Source organism: Octopus sinensis, linkage group LG8, assembly GCF_006345805.1.
Source record: "Octopus sinensis linkage group LG8, ASM634580v1, whole genome shotgun sequence".
NCBI lineage: Eukaryota > Metazoa > Mollusca > Cephalopoda > Octopoda > Octopodidae > Octopus > Octopus sinensis.
This window is the reverse complement of record NC_043004.1, coordinates 15,119,660-15,142,159: the sequence shown is the minus strand read 5'-3', so window position 1 is coordinate 15,142,159 and position 22,500 is coordinate 15,119,660. Positions and strand designations below refer to the sequence as shown.

At 30.7% G+C, this 22,500-nt stretch overlaps 1 protein-coding gene across 13 annotated transcripts in view; it reads left to right on the top strand.

Moving 5' to 3' along the window:
• Nucleotides 1–22,500, top strand: part of LOC115215203 (protein lev-9) — a 731,789-nt gene that overhangs the window by 235,738 nt on the left and 473,551 nt on the right. The gene's annotated exons all lie outside the window — the stretch shown is intronic.

Sequence of the window (22,500 nt, the reverse complement as noted above, 5' to 3'; positions counted from 1 at the left end):
TACATACATATATGTGTGTGTGTTTGTATGTGTGTGTGTGTATGTGTGTGTGTGTGTGTGTGTGTATAATGGTAGGCGAAGCAGAATCACCTCACAAGTCAGTTTCTTCTCAGTAGAGTTATGAGGAAATGGGCTTATCGTACCTTTGCTTTTAAGAATTTTCGGCATCAAGAATCTCAACAAGTATTGCGTTGATACAATACTCTCTTCAAGAATATGTGACCTCGTACCAATATTAGAGATCAGTATTATCTGAACATACCAGAAACATTGATAATGATGACAACGAGTTAATAAACATGTTGATAACATTTTGATAACATGTTATTAGCGACCGTGAGAGATACACATTTCGCCGTAAATGCAGCTTATCAATATAGTGTACACGTGTCACCTCAAAAACAAAATCTACCCCTCTAGCCTGAAGTATATAGATGTAGTGTTATATACACTCTCTACTGATTTGTAATGGTGCAACGTAAACAAAATAATTTTGAATTATGTATTGAAAACTACATTTCAAACTGGTAATTACTTTACAGACTCTCTAAACGCTTCAGACTTGTAGGTTAGATTCTGTATCACAAGAAACTCAAGTACACTACATTGATAAGTTACAACTTCGCCGACATAACTTCTGGAGATTTTAACGTTTATTAGTACTTTCTAATCTTTATCAATATTTCTGCAATATTAGGATAATACTGATCTCTAGCATTTGTTCAAGGTCACGTATTATTGAGCACAACACTTAATAATAAGCACTTCAATCTCGTAACCCAGAAAATTCTTGAAAATACATATATTATGATACCATTTCTTTATATCTCTACTGTGAAGAAATATACGCTCATATCTACGTCTATTCGTAATCCACACAATTTCTCTGTCTGATACGGAGACGATTAAAATCATAAATGCGATAACACACATTATCGATTAGTAGAATTTTGTATAGAAATACGAAATAGATAATAATAGAGTTATGTCAATTCCACTTACCTAACCATTATTTCCAATTTCTTTAGTGATGTTTTGGAAGACATAACAAATTGGCTTTTCCGAGATTTATCCTATTACTAGAACATTTGTAAATATTTTGCTGCTGATTAATAAAAACTCACAAACAGTCGTTTTGCTATTCATATATATTTAGCCATATACTTAACTGAATCAAATTTTCAATTTTCGTTTCCATTCATGGATAACAAATTACGTATGACATGAAAATTAAACAACATAGATCACATTTACATAGTAACATCTTACTGCAAATTCTGAAACTGTTAATCAATATTCGGGATGTATAGAATTTAGTCTTGCATTTATTTTTTTTAGATCACCTCCTCAGACCATAGTTTCACATAGTCACTCTCAACTATAGGTCCTGCAATAATCACATAGACACAATTAACTCTAAAAATGAAAGCAAAAATAGAAGAAAAAAACAAGGTTGTGTTAAGTTTCGAGCATGGCTCTTCGTCAGAAAGAGGATAGAGGGAAAATATCCGGTGAGAAAAAAAGAAGTCTGAGAATTACATGTCTGTTATTACATATGTATATCTTATACATACACACGCGAGTCAATCGTATTTCATTAGCATTCCATTTAAGTATACTGTAATTATATATTCCATTATAAAACAGAGGACAAACATAACTTGTGGTCACTTCAATAGTGTAATACTGCATATCAAAAGAATATGGCTTAAATCTCGTTTCTTGTTGTTTGTCATTGCAATAAGAGAAATATCCCAAAATGTTAGCATTATTATAATTATATCTATCTGTTGAAATAAAAATCATTATGCTCGAATTATCCTCCGTCAAAAACACTTTAAAATGTGTAGCCAAAAATATCGTATCCAATGCTAACATAATCGTGATAAAACAATATAGAAGTTTATGAAAATTATGGAAGACTAGACATAGTAATAATTATGCCCTTTTGTTCTTTGAATTTCTCAGAACACAATGTATTATGGAAATATTAATCACTATCTAGATTGAGGTACGCACACTCTTATACACACACACATACACACCAATATATATGCATATATATCCAAATATATGTACACGCACACAAATACATATGAATCCGTGCGTGCATACGTGCATGCATACGGACATAGATATGCATACGGAAAGACAGAAAGTGTGAGTGCATCTATTTAAATATATCTATCTATATATATATATATATATATATACATGCATATAGATAAACAGACAGCTAGACAGACAGACAGACAGACTGACAGACAGATAGATAGATAGATAGATAGATAGATAGATAGATAGATAGATAGATAGATAGATAGATAGATAGATAGATAGATAGATAGGCATACAGACAGGACAGAGGTCTATGTCTGTGTGAGAAAGTGCATGAGTGAATATATAGAGAACTACAAGCATATATGCACATATGTGCATAATATTCGAAATGTACATTTCAGTTCACGTTTCATTTCATACGTCAATTCCAGTAGGCGACTGAAGCATTAAGCGAGAAGAACTCAACGGAGAATAATATTATTGGCTGCTCAATCTTGTCTGTTCCAATCGAACCATTTACACGTGAGAAAGCACAAGTTGTTAAATGTTCTCTTTCATTTTAACTGGGAAGATTGCATTGATCTTTCCTAAAAGAACACATATACGAATGTCTTTTGGTTTTCTCTGTCTATTAATTCTTTCTGTAAACAGAATATACAGTATTTATGGAGACAAATTTGTATTTCTTCCACCATCACACCCTTAATACTTATCCATATGTATGTACATTTACTGATCCCTCTGTCATTCGCTAACTCTCTCCCATTCTCTCCCTCCCCCCCTCTCTCTCTCTATATATATATATATATGTATGTGTGTGTATGTGTGTAGACTTACAGAGCAATAGATGCATAGATACGTATACATGTTCACACACACACACACACACACACACACATATATATATGTGTTTGTGTGTGTGTGTGTGTGCATGTGCGTGTGTGTTCACATTGATGTTCATGTTTACGCAATATGAATTTAAAGACTCCTAAATAGTTTGGGTTTCTTTGTTTGGTTTTTGCATTCGTTTTTCTTAAGACGGAATTCGGTGTAAATAAGCCTATAAATATTAGGGATTAGAATATGGTACAAAATAACCCCTGCAAAGAAGAAGGCCGTAGGTCTTCGTAAATTTCTATGTATTCTTGCATATATGCATGTATTTCTACATCTAAGTGTAATCAGAATATCTAAGAGTACATTCGCAGTTATATTTGCTTGTTGCTCTATTTACATATCAACTGTGTCTCTATGTTTATTAAATCATGCATAATTTACCAGTTTATATGCATGTACGGTGTCCACATGCACATTAACATATATGCACACGCATACCCACACATTCAAGCACTCACTTACTAACGTATCATGTGTGTGTGTGTGTTTGTTTATATTTGAGTGTTGGTATTGTCCTCTAATCTGAGAAAGGTGGCTTTGTAATTTCTTGGTATACTACTTGCATAAACGATTTTTTTTATAGTGAACAAATAGATATACTGTACATTAGCCCACTCGCTCCATCAAATCTACTTTGACTGACCAGCACTGTGTTTACCTCACCGTAACTTAGCGGTTCGGCAAATGAGAACGATAGAATACGTACTAGGCTTCCAAAGAATAAGTCCTGGGGTCGATTTGCTCGACTAAAGGCGGTGCTCCAGCATGTCCGCAGTCGAATGACTAAAACAAGTAAAAGAGTAAAAGAGTATACATAAACACCTAATTGTGTGTATGTGTGTGTATTTAAATTTAACTGAAAAGCTCTAGAACACCTGAGTATATTTATGAATTATTTTTCAAACATCGACTTCAGCGTGCATTTTCTTTCCCTTTTATATTTTTAAATATAAATCCTTCTCTACAGACAAACATCTTCACTATTTACATTCTTCTGCTTCTCTGACGAGACAAAAATATATTCCTTAAATCGAATTACCACCAGCCGTCTTCCCTCATACGTTGCTCAATCAACACTAGGTCGATAGAAAGCAATTTCAGTAATGGCATTTAGATTCATTTATTGACTGGGCACTTAGCTTAGTGACAGAGCTAAACAAGACGAATCTTCTCTCAGCAAAGGATTCATATGTATGTTTGTATACATTTGTTTTAAGCATTTTTACCTTATTTTATACGTGTGTGCTATATTTCTGAGAAACTATGCTTACTTTCAAATTGCTTTACATACTGACACACATTTCCGTGCATAATTACAAGTAGTGTTACTTACATGCGTAACCTTGTATGTATATACATATGTTTGTGAGTGTGCATGTGTGTGTAGAAGCGGTTATGTATAGACGTATATATGTGTGTATCTATAAATCAATCAATCTATCTGTCTATCAATTTCTCTATCTATCTATCTATCTATCTATCTCACTCTCTCTCTCTATCTATCATATATATATATATATATATATATATATATATAAGAACACACACACAGGCACATATATAAAAACATATATATTCATTGCGTATCCAAAGGTATACATAGCATATGTGATGTGTGTAAACATACATATATGTGTATTTGTGTTTATGTCTCTGTGCATGTGTGTGTTATATATATATATATATATAATATATTATATATATATATATATATATATGTATATATATATATATATATACCTCTACATACGCAATGAATGTGTTTGAGGTCTTACGTAAACACAATGTAAGTCTCTCCACCACTTCATTACAAATACTTTCAGCTTCTGTTTGAATTAAATACTTAATGTGAAAACACTTATTGTAACTTTAGCATGAGCAAACGAATCAGCCTTCAAGAAAAACTTATCTGTATGTACGGTAGTCTTTATAGATTTTTATGCATATACTCGCTCTTTTATATTTCATTGCTGCTTTATTTACCTTTATTCTTCAATTGGTTTTAGGTTTCAGTCGATTACATCGAACCAAGCAATTAATTTATCTACATTGGATGGATAACAGCAAAGTGTATTGATTTGTACACGTACCTATGACTCTGTGTTGTGTGTGTGTGCTAGTAATTTTTTCCTCAAATACAAATGTAATTTGCTACATGTGTGTCTACAGGTTCATTACACTACTACTACTCTACTACTACTACTATATATATATATATATATATATATATATATATATATATATATATATATATATATCTATATATATATATATATATATATATATATATATATATTATATATATATATAATATATATATATATAAATATAAATTTTTACACCGGCTCCGATGAACGGATATATAAAATATCTTGGAAACAGCTGTAAGACCTAATTATAAATGTTCTAAAATCTTTCAGAGACTTGTATTTTCATCTCATTCTGAATTTTTTTATATATACACATGCTACGTTAGACTCCTCATTCGCATAAGCACTGAATCTAGATCTTTACTATAGTCTCTTCATAGCACTTACTCAGCATTACCTGACACATTTGGGCCTTATTGACACCATCACCTCTCATAACATATATTTATATATATATATATATGCACGCACACAGGCATATATGCAAACGGTTTTATGATGTACATGTTGTTGGCAGACTTTTTTTAACAAAATCCTACGTATTTACATATTTTATGTATTCATATATAAAATCCTGACTTGCTTTATGTTCTTGCTATCACTTATCCGGCTACTTTAGAACGTTAATCAGCTTTTGTCAGAAAAGATAATCCCCTGCTGGTGCATCAACAGGAGACTATTTTCTATTGTATTCTCCTCTGTCGTTGTAGCTGTCACTGGGCTATTTCTACAAAGAGTTGAATCACTTTTGTTATTCGTTACAAATTAATTCTTGTGGTTTAGATTTGGCCACTAGCATTTCATTCTTAAGTATATCAATATAGAAGCGTATGGCTTCTGAATAGCAATGCACAGGTAACAAATTTTCTGAGTATACGCCACATTTATGATTACGATTACTAAAGGTCTATTTATGTTGCTGCTCCATAAGTGAGGTATTTTTTTTTGTTTCTGTTGAAGTAACCTAATTATTTTTGCGAAGAATTTTACTCATCGTTTTGATAGGACTTCATATTGATTCTGTAACATTACACAAACTTTCGCATCATTGTAGTGGGTTTGTCGGTGTTAGCTGCAAAAACAATTTCAGTTTTACCTTTTACTCCGTTACTCTTTAGTTTTTTTTTCTCTTTCTTCGGGATGCATCTTCTCTCTCTTAATCGAAATCTGATTCTTTCAATCTCCCTCTCACACAGAGCACACGCATACACACACACGTGTAAACATACACAAATATATATAGACATATGTATTAATATATATATATATATATATATAATATATATATATATATATATATATATATATGTATATATATATATATATATATATATATATATTATAGAAGGAGCTTCTACAGGACTAGAACTGTTTCATTCAAATGAAATGTTCAGGAAGCCCCTGAAGATTTCATTTGAATGAAACAGTTCTAGTCCTGTAGAAGCTCCTTCTATAAAATAAATTTATTTAATCTGCTATGTATTGAGTACCTTATTTACTGTGGTTAACCCCGACTCAACCCGGGACCTACATATTTTTATATATATATATATAATATATATATATATATATATATATATATATATATATATATATATACATGTGTGTGTGTATAGATTTCCACTATTCAGGTTTCTGCAGAATAGTCTTAATGGTAAAAGTGTGAATTCCTTGGATGACGTAAAAAGATACCATGATGAATTCTTTGCCGTGAAACCACCTCAATTCTGGGAAGAGGGTATTTTCAAGTTAAAGGAAAGATGGAGGCGCATTGTGCAACAAAATAGTTCATATTTGGTTGATTAAAAATATAATGGCAAGGATTTATTGACCTTTTCCTGTAAACGCGGCACGAACTTTCCGGACAACCCAGTATAAAAATGCTTTTGCAACATATTTCACTCAGATTCCAGAGACACCCGAATAACAGCATCTGCCTCAGATATTTATGCTGTCTCATTTTTCTGTACACTTTCCTAATACAATATTTCTATCTAAAGTTGTGTTGATTTCATAGTTTTGAGTTTCGTGGCAGATATGTTGTAACTATGATTATTTGATACGAGATTATTGTCTAGACAGAATTGTCGCCTGAATTAAAGATTTTCTGTTTTAGATTTTCATTGATATCTGCCAAGAATGGTTTTAAAGCAAACATTGCAGGAGTGCCACAGATAAACAGACATAAACAGTTCTACCGTATTTACTTCAATATCAACTTTGTCCTAAAAACATACATTTATATTTCCCTTGGGCGGATATATACTCAGATAAACAGAATACGCACACATACGACGAAATACATGTATATGCGTGCCGTCACTTGTGCTGAGTTTATACACATTTTTAAGTGTACGATATAATTATAACCTTAATACGTTTTCATTAAACGTGTAAAAAATTAGGTGTTAATATGCTTTAAGCAAACTTCAATCTTGGTCGTAATAATTTCATATTATTACCATGTGGTTGCACTTTCTCACTGAATAAGTAGATCTAATTGTTCTATCGAACGACCAGATGATAGCACTACAACCACGAACTTTGGCGTTTATTCAGCGTTTTACAACGATTTTATTCCCGCTTGATAAAATGTGATTTGAAGTTCAGTGACGTTTAGATATGTAGAAAGAACGCATAACACTACATATTTAAAAAAAAAGAACATTTAAAATACATTTAACGTTTCAGTTTTATATTCTAATATATTTTCGCTTACTAGATAACATCAAAACTTTACATTTCAATAAATGTCAAATTATTTTAATTTATAGACACATAAAATTTCGTTTGTATTGAAGTAAAGTGAATGTTTCAAAGCTACTTACTGGGTTTTCGTACATGTTAACTTCAATATTGAATCAGATATAAAACTTAAAGAACTGTAGAAGTTGCTTTTCTATTTTATTTCTCAATAAAATCTAAAATGTATTATCTTTGTGGAAAGAATGCAGGACTACGCAATTTAGGTTATATTGGAAAGATGCTCTCATAAAAGCCAACATGTCGTGCAGAACTTACTCACAGAATAGGTTCAGACACAGATTCCGATGAAATCCTTCGAATATAAATCGATTGTCCATCGATTTATATTTTAGATTGGGGGACAAAATACTTTCCGATAAATATTCCATTTCTCTGCACTCTGACCTTTGACTCGAGCCGAGATAAACTGTGATTTTAATGCGTCCCTGTTCGATAAATAATACAAAAGTCGAAGGATCTGTTGGGGGTGGTCGAGATGCCTTACGGTTTCTCTTTCGGTATCTTATGACCTGAGGGCACCAATGAAAACACAGGAAACAAATCATATCCATTCTTGCTTTCCTTTGGATCACATTGGAGATGGGAACATTTTGAGAGCGGAAAGATGCTAATATTTCTAAGCAAAAACAAAACTAAGCAAAAACCATACTTTAATATCTGGATCATTGTAAGAAATTTTCTAGCAGTGTTTGCATATTTATGTATGCATGTGTGTGCGTGTGTACATTTGTTGCATGTACGTGTTTGTACCATTTTAAACACAGGAGAGTTTAATATATTCTTATTGGTTAACCGCAGATTGGAATGCTTCTCACAAAGGGAACAAGTAAGGATATAAAATGCCTAGCAGTACATGACAATATAGAAGAAATAAACTAAAATACTACGTTAAGCAACAATAGCTTATCTCAAGCTACAAATCATTGTATTTCAAGTAGTATCAAACAGGAAATTGAGTGGGACCCATACGATCATTCTGCAACTGAAACTTGCATGCTTGAATCATTTTCTATTTTACAAGATTAGGAATCTATTGTTACATGATTTTTAAGAAGATAAAGGCATTTAATTTGGTACTAAGGGATCATGCATTATATTTCTAATTCGGAGCTTTCCGTGACAATTTGAAGTTTGAACACAAATATATAGAAACAATTTTCGAAAGGTTAAAAGCACACGGCAATAAAATATGTCCGTTTATGTTTACATCCAACGTATGAACTGAATGTATCTTAACAAATAAAAGTAAGTCCTGTTGACGGTAGAATGGTTTCATTTAACCAATCGTCGTTGGCACAGAATATCTGTGTTTTGTATTTCTAATTCAGATGATTATTATAAAGCAATGAAATATGTTCTGATAGTCATTCATGAATTGCTGTTTCTGGAAATGCAACTGTTTTGTTACTCGAAGTTATAAGAATGAAGCTTGCATGAATTTACTTAATTAGAAATTTTATATTCCTCACGGATGTTATAATTGTTGTGAGATTATTTTAATTTGTTTTGAGATCAAACTAATTTGTATTTAATAAGGAATAATATTTTGTAACTAATTTCACATGCATGTAGCTAAGGGATATATCTGTAAGCGTTTATGTTGTACAAAATGTGTGTGTTTGTGGCACGAGTCGCAGCACACAAAGCAAAATGATATAGAAAAATATTTCTATTATTCCACTTCTAATACCAAAAAGTTAAATATAATTAAATTAAATGAAGATTTAGGTATACATATAACACGACAAATAACACACATATGACAACTTTGTTCTTTAAAACATTTCCACAAACCCCACTACGTGCCTATAGCATGTCACTTAAGAATTACTGTTGTAAACGCAACAGCACAAGAAATAGAATAGGATAAAAAAAGAAATGTTACCAGATAAGGGTCGTTCATTAAAAAACACAAAACAGTTACAGCGCTTACTTTGAAAAATAAAGTTACCATTTGCACGACCTTTTTTAGTAATCTCATCGCAGAATAGGCATGAGTCATTCCACAAATATAACCTAGCATAAAACTATATTACAAAACACACAAATTGTGATCTTCCATTCTGGTGAACAAACTGCATGCGTGCAAACCACCCAAACAAATTTCAGATGAGAGATATTTAATTTACAAATTTAGTTATAAAAATGAATGTTGTAAAATCACAAAGCATCGTTTTAGACGTATATATACCCCTCATAAGTCATATAGCTTCTCATAAGTCATCCATCAGCTATAATATAACATAATATAACATTTACCACCAGACATAAAACTAGAAATAAAAATATTAGCTTATAACGCTAATATATTTTATAGGGTACGCCACCAAAGTAGAAGATTAGTTGTAGAAGCCAAATTAATAGCGAGGTAAAACTTAGCAGCAAATTAACATCATACGCCATGGCCAAACTATTTTCTGATTATTGATGGAAACCTGACGTAAATGTCAGAAAAATTAATGTCTGCTAATAATGAATGAGCTACAAACACAAATGTTTCCAATGATCTTCGACCGCAATAAAAAAAATAGCAAAAAGAACAGCCATTAAAATCATTTGAACCAGGAGATATAATTAAGAAGATCAATTGAATTCTGGAATCTTATATTAGAAACAAAACTAGGAGGAATCAGATATAAATATGAAAAAAAACACCAATAAAATATTGAAAATACAGCATATTATTGTTTTAAGTTCTGTGTGCTTAAACTAAATTTCCCTTCTCTAAAAAACACATTCACGTATACGCACTTGCACCCACTAATAGTAGTAGTATACACTCATACGCACACACACACACATATATATAGAGAGAGAGATAGATAGATAGATATATAGATAATAGATAGATAGATATAGATAGATAGATAGATAGATAGATAATAGATAGATAGATAGATAGATAGATAGATAGATAGATAATAGATAGATAGATAGATAGATAGATAGATAGATAGATAGATAGATAATAGATAGATAGATAGATAGATAATAGATAGATAGATAGATAGATAGATGATAGATAGATAGATAGATAGATAGATAGATAGATGGATAGATAGATAGATAGATGTGGGTATGTACGTTAAATATTTTATATCTGCTATACACTTGTACGGATATTTAGTAGTATAATGTCTCATTACATTTTGTTTTCTCGAATATTGAACACAGCATAAACAAATTATAGTTGAAAGCAGCAAGTTACTTATGCGAGAAGTATTATGGTCCCTTATCTCAGTGCTAATACCATTTTTTCATGTCTTGTAATAACTACAAGCGAAAAAGAAACGGTAAGATAACTACTCAGAAGAGAAAACATAATATTTTGGCACCTGGATATAACTGAATATTTATTTAAATAATCATTTACAATATGCATAAAGTAAAGGATGCTTTATAGTAGTGTATTTGTAGATAGAATTATATCAATGTACACATATAATAATAGCAAATATTATATGCATTACAAGGTGTTAAAAGAATACGTAAAACAGCAATATATGGGAAATTTTTATGTCAAAGGCATTTATTCTTTTTTAGATCAAAGAAATTTACTATCATAATCATGTCCAATATAACCCCAAGATTAGTTTTAATGGTCGGTACCTCATTGTGTGATGTGATACTAGTAAAATAAGTATAATATATATGTCATTCGGAGAAACATTTACACTATGCGATGTGTGTAAAGAAACACCTATTATAATGGCATCTAATATAATGTGAATGACAGGTGTAGTTACACAACATATATTGGCCTTGTTGGCCAAATAATGCTCCATTGCTTCATAAAAAGATATATATAGCTCGCAGCTATTGTTAATATTGTTTTACGTTCTCTGTTTGCGGTAGTGAATTTTCTAACGTTTGGTCTCTTGTCAATATTTTTATTTCGTATTTGTATATTATTCAACTGTTGCCGTAATGGTCTCAGTATATTTCACTTTGGTAAAATGAATATTAAGCTTATAGTCCATGCATGTGTAGACGTAACTCGTTTAAGCCACCAAAACTACAACATCCTTGATGAGAATAAATTAAATTATAATAAATTGTGTTACATTATTATATACCCGATTTTGTAAACGAAGGAATTGTCTTATTTAGTACTGAGACAGAAAGTATTATAAGTATCAAAATTCAATGTTTTATATACTTACCTTCATTTCAGTTCTCAATTATCTGGCAAAACTTCGGTAATAGTTTATAGATTTGATCATAGTGGCTATATTTCTTTCACCTAATTTTCGTTTAGTGCCCATCTATAATGTTGAACGGGTCAGGAGACTATTGAACTTATAACTAATAAAAAAACAAAAAATGCGCCATGTAACGTCACCTCTACATCCATGCTTCAGAGTAATCTGAGAACAGACTAAACATTAAGAGCTAAATAAATTAGCTGATATATATATATCACTGCTTAAACCAATCATTGATACTGGATACTGTCCACAAAATATTTACAGTCACTCTTCGGTGTTCATTTTCTTATCTTAGTTTGCAGATTTCTAAAGTATGGAAAATTTGTTGTTTCAGATAAATATATTTAACAATCTCATAATATACTGAAAGCATCTTCTGTCGAAGCAAAATAAAATACAAAAGCGTTCTCCTTGGAATATTAGGGCATAAATATGAAGATTAAACATTATCCGTTATAAAAAAAATGTTTCCTTACAAAAATATATTATTTTGACACAAAGCCAGCACTTTCAAGGGGAGGGGAAAACAATTATATCGAACCCCAGTGCTCAGCTGGTACTATTTCGTCAAACCCGAATGGATGAAAAGTAAAGTTGACCCTGGTGACATTTGAACTCAGAGTAAAGATGGACGAGCTAATGCAAACTATTTTTTTCGGACGTGCTAACGATTCTGACAGCTTATCGACTACGTAAACTACCGATCTGTCAGAAAATATTTTGAATATAAGATCAATTCTATAGAAAATACAGACATGGGCAAAGATTTTGACTGTTTCTTTTCATTTCCTTATCTAATATGTACAAACATGTATGTGCGTGGGCATTTATGCGTCTGTGTACGAGTGCATGAGCATAGATATGCTCTATTGAAATTACATCGAACAATATCTAACTGATATATGTAAAAACCTGTTTACTCCCCAGAAAAAAATTATATAGAACCCACAATGCTCATCTATATTCGATATTTCAGTTTCTCATAAATAATATATATTATTTATTTGAATATCTTAGTAATGATTACTGTTTCTTTTATTTACAAACACACATCGTAAATAAATAGAATGTCCTCCTCAAAACACAATGCTTATTATGAAAGTTCTTCTATTATTTCCTATGAGAAGTTTTAAAATTAAAAATAAAATTAATTCAGTTTTGTCAATATGCATACCAAATGACAAGCTAATAGAAGAAAATGAAACTTAAAGAAAAAGAAAATAATAAAGATTATACGTTCTTTGTTTACTGAAATTGATTATATTAGACCGTTGACCTATTGGACTATGATTACAAGAATGCCGTTAGATGAAAATAATGATTAAAAAAGAAAACAAGATTACTTTTTTCTTTCAATATTTACATTTATCTCGTCCATTATTACTCTCACATCAGGGCTCTAAACAATATAATTACACAGAAAAAGATATTAAACAAAAGCTAAAAATTAATGTATAAAAATACTTGAAAATATTTTTCAAATAAAAAGAAAAATCTATTTAGTCTATTTATGAAATCGTTTCTCTTTGAAAATCAATATTAGAGAATGTGTTGTTCGTTTTTATTGGTTCTTTTTCTTTTGTGTATTGAGGAGATTATTTTGGATTTGAATGCCTTATTTTACTTACATAATAGTCAACAGTAGTTTATTGTACTCAACCCCTAGTGTATATTAGACATATTCGGCTAATAATCCACACTCTATCAGCTATGCACAGATTTGACTGTGTTGTCTGTGGCTAATTTAATTATATATACTTCAATCATCTTTATCTTCCTTCAAGATATTCATATGCAATATTCTATTTCTCTCTTAGCTTACAATTTCTGAACTAGCAATCCTTAAATTTGTTCGTTTATTTCCTGCATCTCAAATTACGACTACTCTGCATCAGTCAACAAGTTAGCATCTACATCATCGTTTGAGATGCTAACTAAAAAGGCAGATACGATAGACTGGAGATAATAGCATAATATAGCATCAATAAATTTCCCGGAAAAACACCTAGTGTTCTCGACTTGAATGCCGCCTGATAATAAATCATTTCGATAGATTGGAATCACCCAGCGTTTAACAATAGCATTAAACACTACTATTTCACTTCCACTTCGTACAGAACTTTTTTTCCGCAGAACCATTTCACCAAATGTTCTCAACACTTATCTGAAAGACGGCATAGCTATGATAACCCAAAACTAGAAATTTAAACATAGCACCTATTGTACAGAGTCTCATCAATTAGGATGGCCTATAAAGTGTTGGAATAAATAATTGGGCATCTAAATATATCTAGATCAACCTAGAAAATAACCTAGGAAGTTTCTGGAACCAATCTGAAGTATTCATATCATTGAACCAGAAATCCCGTAAGTTGATGTACAGTATCTTAGCTTATTATTGATACAATTATCTGCAATTTTCTAAATATTCTCAACCACCATCACATCAGGAATGTTTACTGAGGATTAATACATTCTTGTCTATATGGCAACAGCAACTGCGACAATCTCTCCAAATCAAATGTTTACCATAGATAAAGAAATGAAATACTACCCTCATTACATTTTAATGTTTATACTGATTTACTGCATGAGTGAATTTTATAATCATGTCCAGGGTGGTACGTTGTCAGATCAAATTGGAAAATCTTTATGGTTCGAAAACTCAAGCCCATAAATTAAATATTGGGGAATGTTGAGAGGAGATTCGGTGAGATGAGTTAACATGTAAACAATGTTTGGATAACATTACAAGTAATTGAAACTTTCATGATAAAACTGAAAAAATATTTTCAGACTTTGGAAGATTTGAGATCTGCGATGTGATCTTAGATTCTAAACCAGCCATGTTTACGAGGTCATAGAATCAAAGGCATTTAGTTTCTAGCCATCGTGTCTATTAGTATATCTAAGAAAACTTTGGCCATTGAGTTATACCCTTTTAAGCCATAAGGAATTTTGCAGCTACTTATAGCAACCAGTTACTCAGAGATTGCTTCATACTAATTCATCCTTGTAGATGATTATAAGGTTTAAGCAGAACATTTTCCATTGTGTATAGGTATTAGAAATTCTCCCCATATATTCTCAGTTATAATTGTCAACGAACTTTATATGAATATTCGATTTTGTCTTCCATCTGTGTTTTGGATTATTCTGCCAAGTATTTTAAACATATTCATTAAATATTTTTGACGTTCACCTCAAATAGTGATAGGTAATCTAAAGCTAAACGTTTGAAAATGCTCTTCAATATTTAGAGTTTACACTTGACAGACTCACTAATGTCAAATATTTCAGGTAGGACAATTTTGAACTTTGGTTGATGTATTAAATACATCGGACAGATGGTGTGAGTGAAAATCGTGGCAAGTTAATATGACGAAAATCAGACTCTACAAACGTTACTTGTTTTTATGCGAAAATAAATGAATTCGAAATGAAGCTTAGAAACTCTGGTCAAGAAAAGTCAACTTCAGTGAAATTTCCATTTCATCATTAGATATCGTAGAAAATAGCAAATAGAAAAATTGGTAGCTTGCCAATTTATAGTTAATGTAGGCATCGCATGCCAAGTATTTCATCTTTGAATCCATTTAGGTTAATATAATGAAATTGATTAGCTGTGACATAAATTCTTAAACACACAAGTAATGTACTTCCCAGTATGATACACACTAAACTTAATACATATAGCTGATTATGTTAGGCCATCAACAGACTGCAGCAAAATGGTACATACTCACTTCACTCATATCAGTATATGTGTAAGTATACATGCATACATACATGCATGCATATATATATATAATATATATATATATATGTGTGTGTGTTTGTGTGTGTGTGTATGTATATATATATGATGTATGTATATAAATATAAATATATATATATATATATATATATATATATATATATATTTGCATGTATTTATACATATATTGCATGCAAATGCGTATATTTTCCTTCCTCTTGACGCAACAAATTACATTTATATGTGTATACTTGTGTCTGTGCCTCTGTCTGTGTAAGCGTATGTGTATGTCCGTAAACATATATTTGTGTGTATGTGTATCTGTGTGCATGTTTGAGTGTGTATATATGTATATGTGAGCATACTTGTCTTTGTGTGTGTGTGCGCGTGCGTATGTCCATATAATGTGTGTGTAGTTTATATGAATTTACAATATATGAGGAAGAAGGTGCCGTAATATTGACCCTCCACACTTGAAAGATTGATACCGTTACTGTTATTAGTGAGCAACCGCAAGTCAACATCCGAAGGAAGTTCATTAGCAAAGAATGGCTCCGAGAAAGCTGAGGTAGAGAAAATTAATGAATGATCCTAGTGGTCTGAGATAGATAATAGAATGAGCCTATTAGTCTGAGATTGGATAACAGAACTACGATGAGATATGATTGGGATAGAAATAGCTGAGTTGAGGCCCGTGCCTCTCTGTAGCAGATGTTCGAGTATGATTTAATAGACATGGCGCTAGTTAGACGGATGGTCTGTTCCTGTACATGTTATATGTTCAATGAGGTTGTGCATGTGTCGGGGTATAGAACTGTCTAAGAAGGGAATGTCACCTATGAACTGCATGGTATCAGTAATTTGGATTCTTGAATTATGTTACAAAATGAACTTCATTTCTAGTCGTCATCATTGGATGCTTATGGTAAAGAGATGCTTTCGCCATGATTGATCCAAGCTGAAATTCGCACAAAATATTTAGGACCATTTTAAGTTTTCTAGTGAACAAACTGAATTAGCAGTCAGAGGATAGCATCGGCTTTGTTATACCAGCACTGGTTGTGAGTGGGTAACACAAAACTGGCGAACGTTAGAGAAACATGACGGATAAAATCATGGGCATAAAATGGTGGTGATGTGAGACAAAGAATCTGAAGGCCAGGAATGAAACTGGATTGTATTTGTTGGTGTGCTGGTGATGGTGAGTTCACCACCAGTACGTGTTGCCCCAGTTCTTGCATCAAGATCGAAATTACATGAAACTCGAACTGTGAGACAAGCATTCAATAAAATCATATCCTCTACAACATATATTAAGCACGCCTCTCTTATCCGTCAGATATGTACATATATGTATGTGCACATACATACATACATACATACATATATATATATATATATATATATATATATATATATATATATATACATATATAATATATATATGTTTATCTATTTATGTGTGTGTGAGTATCTATCTCTCTCTCTCTCTCTCTCTCTCTATATATATATATATATATATATATACATACGTATATATATATATATAATATATATATATATATATATATATATATATATATATATATTATATATATATATATATATTCATATATCCGCTATTAATAATATAATTGATTCTTGTTTCTAATGATGATATATTAATAATAACAAAATGTATCTTCATTATTACAATATATTTTATGTGTAATATTAATAATTATCAATAATTATTATTACAGCATTAATGATTATAACAATCATAACAGCAATTGCAACTGTAATAATGGCAATAGTAATGTTAATAATGATAACAATAAACAGAGAATGTATCACTAACATATTAGGAAAAACCACTAAAGACACTAAAAATAGGAAAAAAGAACATGTTAATCTAGTTATCATGGTAATATCAATATATTGATATTATCAATATTATGATTAATGTATTAGTCTCATTAAGTAATTACTATGGGTTATTTGTTGATAAGTTTGATAATAGTTCCAATTATGTCTGTGGTGTAGGCGTATGCAAAATGAAGTCGATAATTATAACGTGGTTGTTATTGAGATTATGACGGAACTGAAGGTGGAAAGGCAGTGGTGGCTTTTTAGAAATGAATGTTTAAATCAACCTAGTGTTTCATACGACCATGCAGGATATTTCATAGGAATTTATTCCACATTCTGTTATGCATTTGCATCAGACGTGTTTATATACGCATTGTTATTTTATGTTTATGCAAAACGTCGGAGTACGGGGTATATAATATTTGTAGTAGTGTTACGTATTATAGTGCATGTGTTTGTGCTCTTATGTTAAAGCATGAATATTATGTTGTTTATATGGAGTGTGAAATATTTGTAGCAGCAGTACGACACAATCCTAACCCTGTGAGCCTCGAGATTTATTGCGTTTTCTTAACTTATATTTTTTCTAATTTAGGAAAGTGCAATAAATTTTCGAAAATTTTCTGTATTGGCTAAGAGTTTAATAGTTGTTCTTTTTTTGGTGCAAATATTATATCTTATTCCCTTGTCACTTTATGGAGAAGCTTCAGTCAAGAGTATCATGTAGAGAAATGTGTCATAACGTGGCCGTGTTCTTCATAGCTGTGTCTGAAGGTTCAATGATATGTATGCTTGAGTTAATTTGTCGAATATCCGACGTAAACCCCTTTTAAATATTTATTATATTGTACATTTTTTCTCAGCATTACATATACATAGGTAGACACGCAGACAGATAGATAAATGGAAAGAGAGAGAGAGAGATAGATAGATAGATAGATAGATAGATAGATAGATAGATAGATAGATAGATAGATAGATAGATAGATAGATATGGAGTCATCTCTACGACAGGCTTTGTCGGAGTGCTTCTGTACAAAATAAAATTAAGAAGGTATTAACCAAACACGTGTAAGAATGACAGATATATGTACACGCACATACACACATATGTGTGTGTATGTGTGTGTGTTTGTGTGTGTGTGTGTCTCTGTGTGTGTGTGTGTGTGTGTGTGTGTGTGTGTGTGTGTACATTGACCATGAGTAACAAAACACGTCTATTTTCCTTAATGCGTGATAAAAATTGAAACCAGAATATATTTCATAGCTCGTATTTATTCCAAATTATACGTATTCAAGCAGGATTGAATTTAGAACTGCGCAACGAGAGGGAATTCAGAATTGCGTAGCGAGAGGGAATTCGGAATATTAAGCGATTTTTTTGTTTTTTTATCGCGCGCACATCTTCTCACCTTGATATGGGTGTATTTTTGTTTTTGTTTTGGCAACATTAATCATTTGCAACCTCATTCTTGTCCTGTTGGTTGATGAAGCTATATTCAACAGGGACCGCCTAGCTATTATTTTATATTTATTGCTTATATTTATTGATTTACAATTTTTTTCCCTTTTCATCATCCGTGTCGATGAAATTAATACACGTAATATGCAGGATTCGATTATTACAGCTACACAGCAGCGATGATACTTCAGACTCATGGTATTGTGCTAGCATAAGAAATCATTATTTGTTTTTCTAATGTAATAGATGGTAATTTCTGTGTCAATGTATGTTGTTTCTGTAAAGTATTTTATTTCAAAGCAAATTAAATGATTTATCTTTCATTATACATTCATATCTATTCGATTATTCTTGATCAATGTTGTCCTGTTTAGGCATTAATTATGTATCGATTAAGCGCAATTGCGTGATATAATATGTATGAGCGCATTTTTTAACGTGCTTCGTTTTCTCTTTTGCTTCCACCACTGCTCTCAGTCTATTTGTACCTCTTTTTCTCCGTACACACACACACACACACATATATATATATATGTATATATATATATATATATATATATATATATATATATATATATATATATATATATATCAGTTCAGCAAAATTTAGATTCAGATGAATATGGTACTTAAGTTAAAGGCACCGGAATTTGGTATGGTATTATCCATATAAATCAAATGGGGTGGGATATCCTTGTTGCTTATTTGATTATATATATATATATATATATATATATATATATATATTATATATATATATATATATATATATATATATGTATGTATGTATGTATGTATGTATATATATATATATTATATATATATATGTATATATGTATATATATATATATATTATATATATATATAGGTATATATATGTATATATATGTATATATATATATATAGGTATATATATGTATATATATGTATATATATATATATATATATATATATATATATATATATATATATATATATATATATATATAAATGCATGGGTTAACACATGAACACATACACATGCACATAAATAAATGCATAGATGCGTATTTACATACACATGTGGGAATATCTCACACTTAGAAAATAATGATTACATCGTTCACCGTCAGCAAGTAGAGAATAATGAGATGCAATGATATATTAATGAAATACGTGATATTCTCCATTTGATTATTGTAGTAAAATTATAATTCTCAATGCTTCTACTTCATAAAGTTTTGGGTATATTCATTCATACTAATAATGGGTTAGAAGAAGTTACATAAATGCTAGAATCTGAAGGTAAGCTGCATATTACTCCTACGAAGTACTTAACATCTAATCTTGCTTAACGGCATACTATGTTTTTTTCTTTCACATACTCTGGTTCTAAGATAACCACTTCTTGTTACGATATATATACATATAAATATATATATATATATATAAATGGATCGAGCTCTCAGTTAATAACTTCCTAGTTGTATTTCACGGAGAGAAATGGTGGAATTAGTTTCTTCCCAAAACGTTTCTAATCCTTGTAAAATCCAGGTTCCTTTAATCAGCTTTTAAATTATATCGCAGTACATTTAATTTCTCATCATGTTACTCGAATAACTATACTCTTATCTGCGCACTTGCACCATATGTATATATCCATCTATCTATCTATCAATCAATCTATCTATCTATCTATCTATTTTTTTTTGTTCTTTTCTTCCCTTTTACGATCCCTCTTGATCGAAAACCTACGCCACCCCTTTTTTTGTTTCTTTTGTTTTTTTTTGTTTTTTTCTTTTTCATCCCCCAAAAGAAAAGCTCTAAAGCTCTACCTTGTAACTTGTCCCATCTGTGTTCAGCCCTGTGTGACCAATAAAGAAACTTATATATATATATATATATATATATATATATATATATATATATATATATATATATATATATATATACATAGAGAGAGAGAGAGAGAAAGAGATAGATAGATAGATATTACAGAAATTTATATGTATATATGTGTGTGTGTGCATGAAATTCACAATGCTTACTATGCAATAAGTGATGAGTCTACGAACGTAGAATTACTTACCAGCTACGTAGTACATAATAAAAAAATATTTTGAACAATTTTTGTATACATTTCATTTTTTCTCTGGTATCATACAATTGTCAGTTCTGACATTTTTTCTAAATGTTTTCAAGGCTAATTATATATTAAATGCCAGATATTTCACAGATTTATTCTTAAATCCGTTAAATATGACGCGTGCCGCTTTGTCGAAAATATTTATTAATACTTAATACAAATTTACCTCCTGAGCTATTTATTTTAAACGTAACATCCCATTTATTGCATCAGTTTCAATAATATATATTTATAATTACTGCTTCATTTTTAGCTGACAGTTTGTTTACAGTATTTAAACGCATTTCCCTATTGAGGATATTTCAATTGCTGCTTTTAAATTAAATTTACTCAAGGAAAACTAAACAAACCTTTCTAATACGGAACGTCGCTATTGGGTCTTTCTATTTTATATACATTGAAATGACAAATATTAAATAAGATTTCTTTATTGAAAGGTTATCTGTCAATATCCCGAGTAAAGCATTTTTTAAAAAATTTATCATATAGAATTTGCTGAAAATTTCAACAGAATGGTTAATTCACGAAAGTTTGAAGCATGCCATCCTGTGTTATTAATATATTATTATTCACTTCATTCTAATTGGAAAATGTAAACAAAATAGCTGTTAGAAAGAAAGAAAGAAATGAATATAGTCAACTTCACAGTCAACTAGGCATTAATATGCAATTTCCAATTTAATAAAGGGCAACATAGAAAAAATTCAAGATATTTCATTGGTAATATAAACAGGAGCCTTTTAGGCAGTTAGACAAACTAATGTATTTTATATTATTACTGTTAATACAATTTCAACTCTAGATTTTCCCATTGGATTCAATTGTGCTAAAAACCTTGGGAATGACTTCAGTTAATTTCCACCTGTCTATTATTGAATTTAAAATTTATCAGGTAAACATACATTTCCTTAGAAGGAGTAGAAAGAAAATTCAAATATTAAAATGTTCTAAACTGAATAAGTAGAAACAACTCCGGGATATTTTCAATGCGATATTTCTAGATACTTAATCAGTAAGATGATGATTCTATGTTATTACTAAGGTAATGTAATATATTGTAATTAGTTATAGTTAATTAATGCTACGGTTCATTTTCTCAAGCCTGCAATCACTATCACTATAATTTATTAATTATTTTTCATGTAACATATGTCTCTGAATTTTCACACTTATTCATTTATTAAGTATCACGCCACGCATAATTCATGGCTGACCTACATATT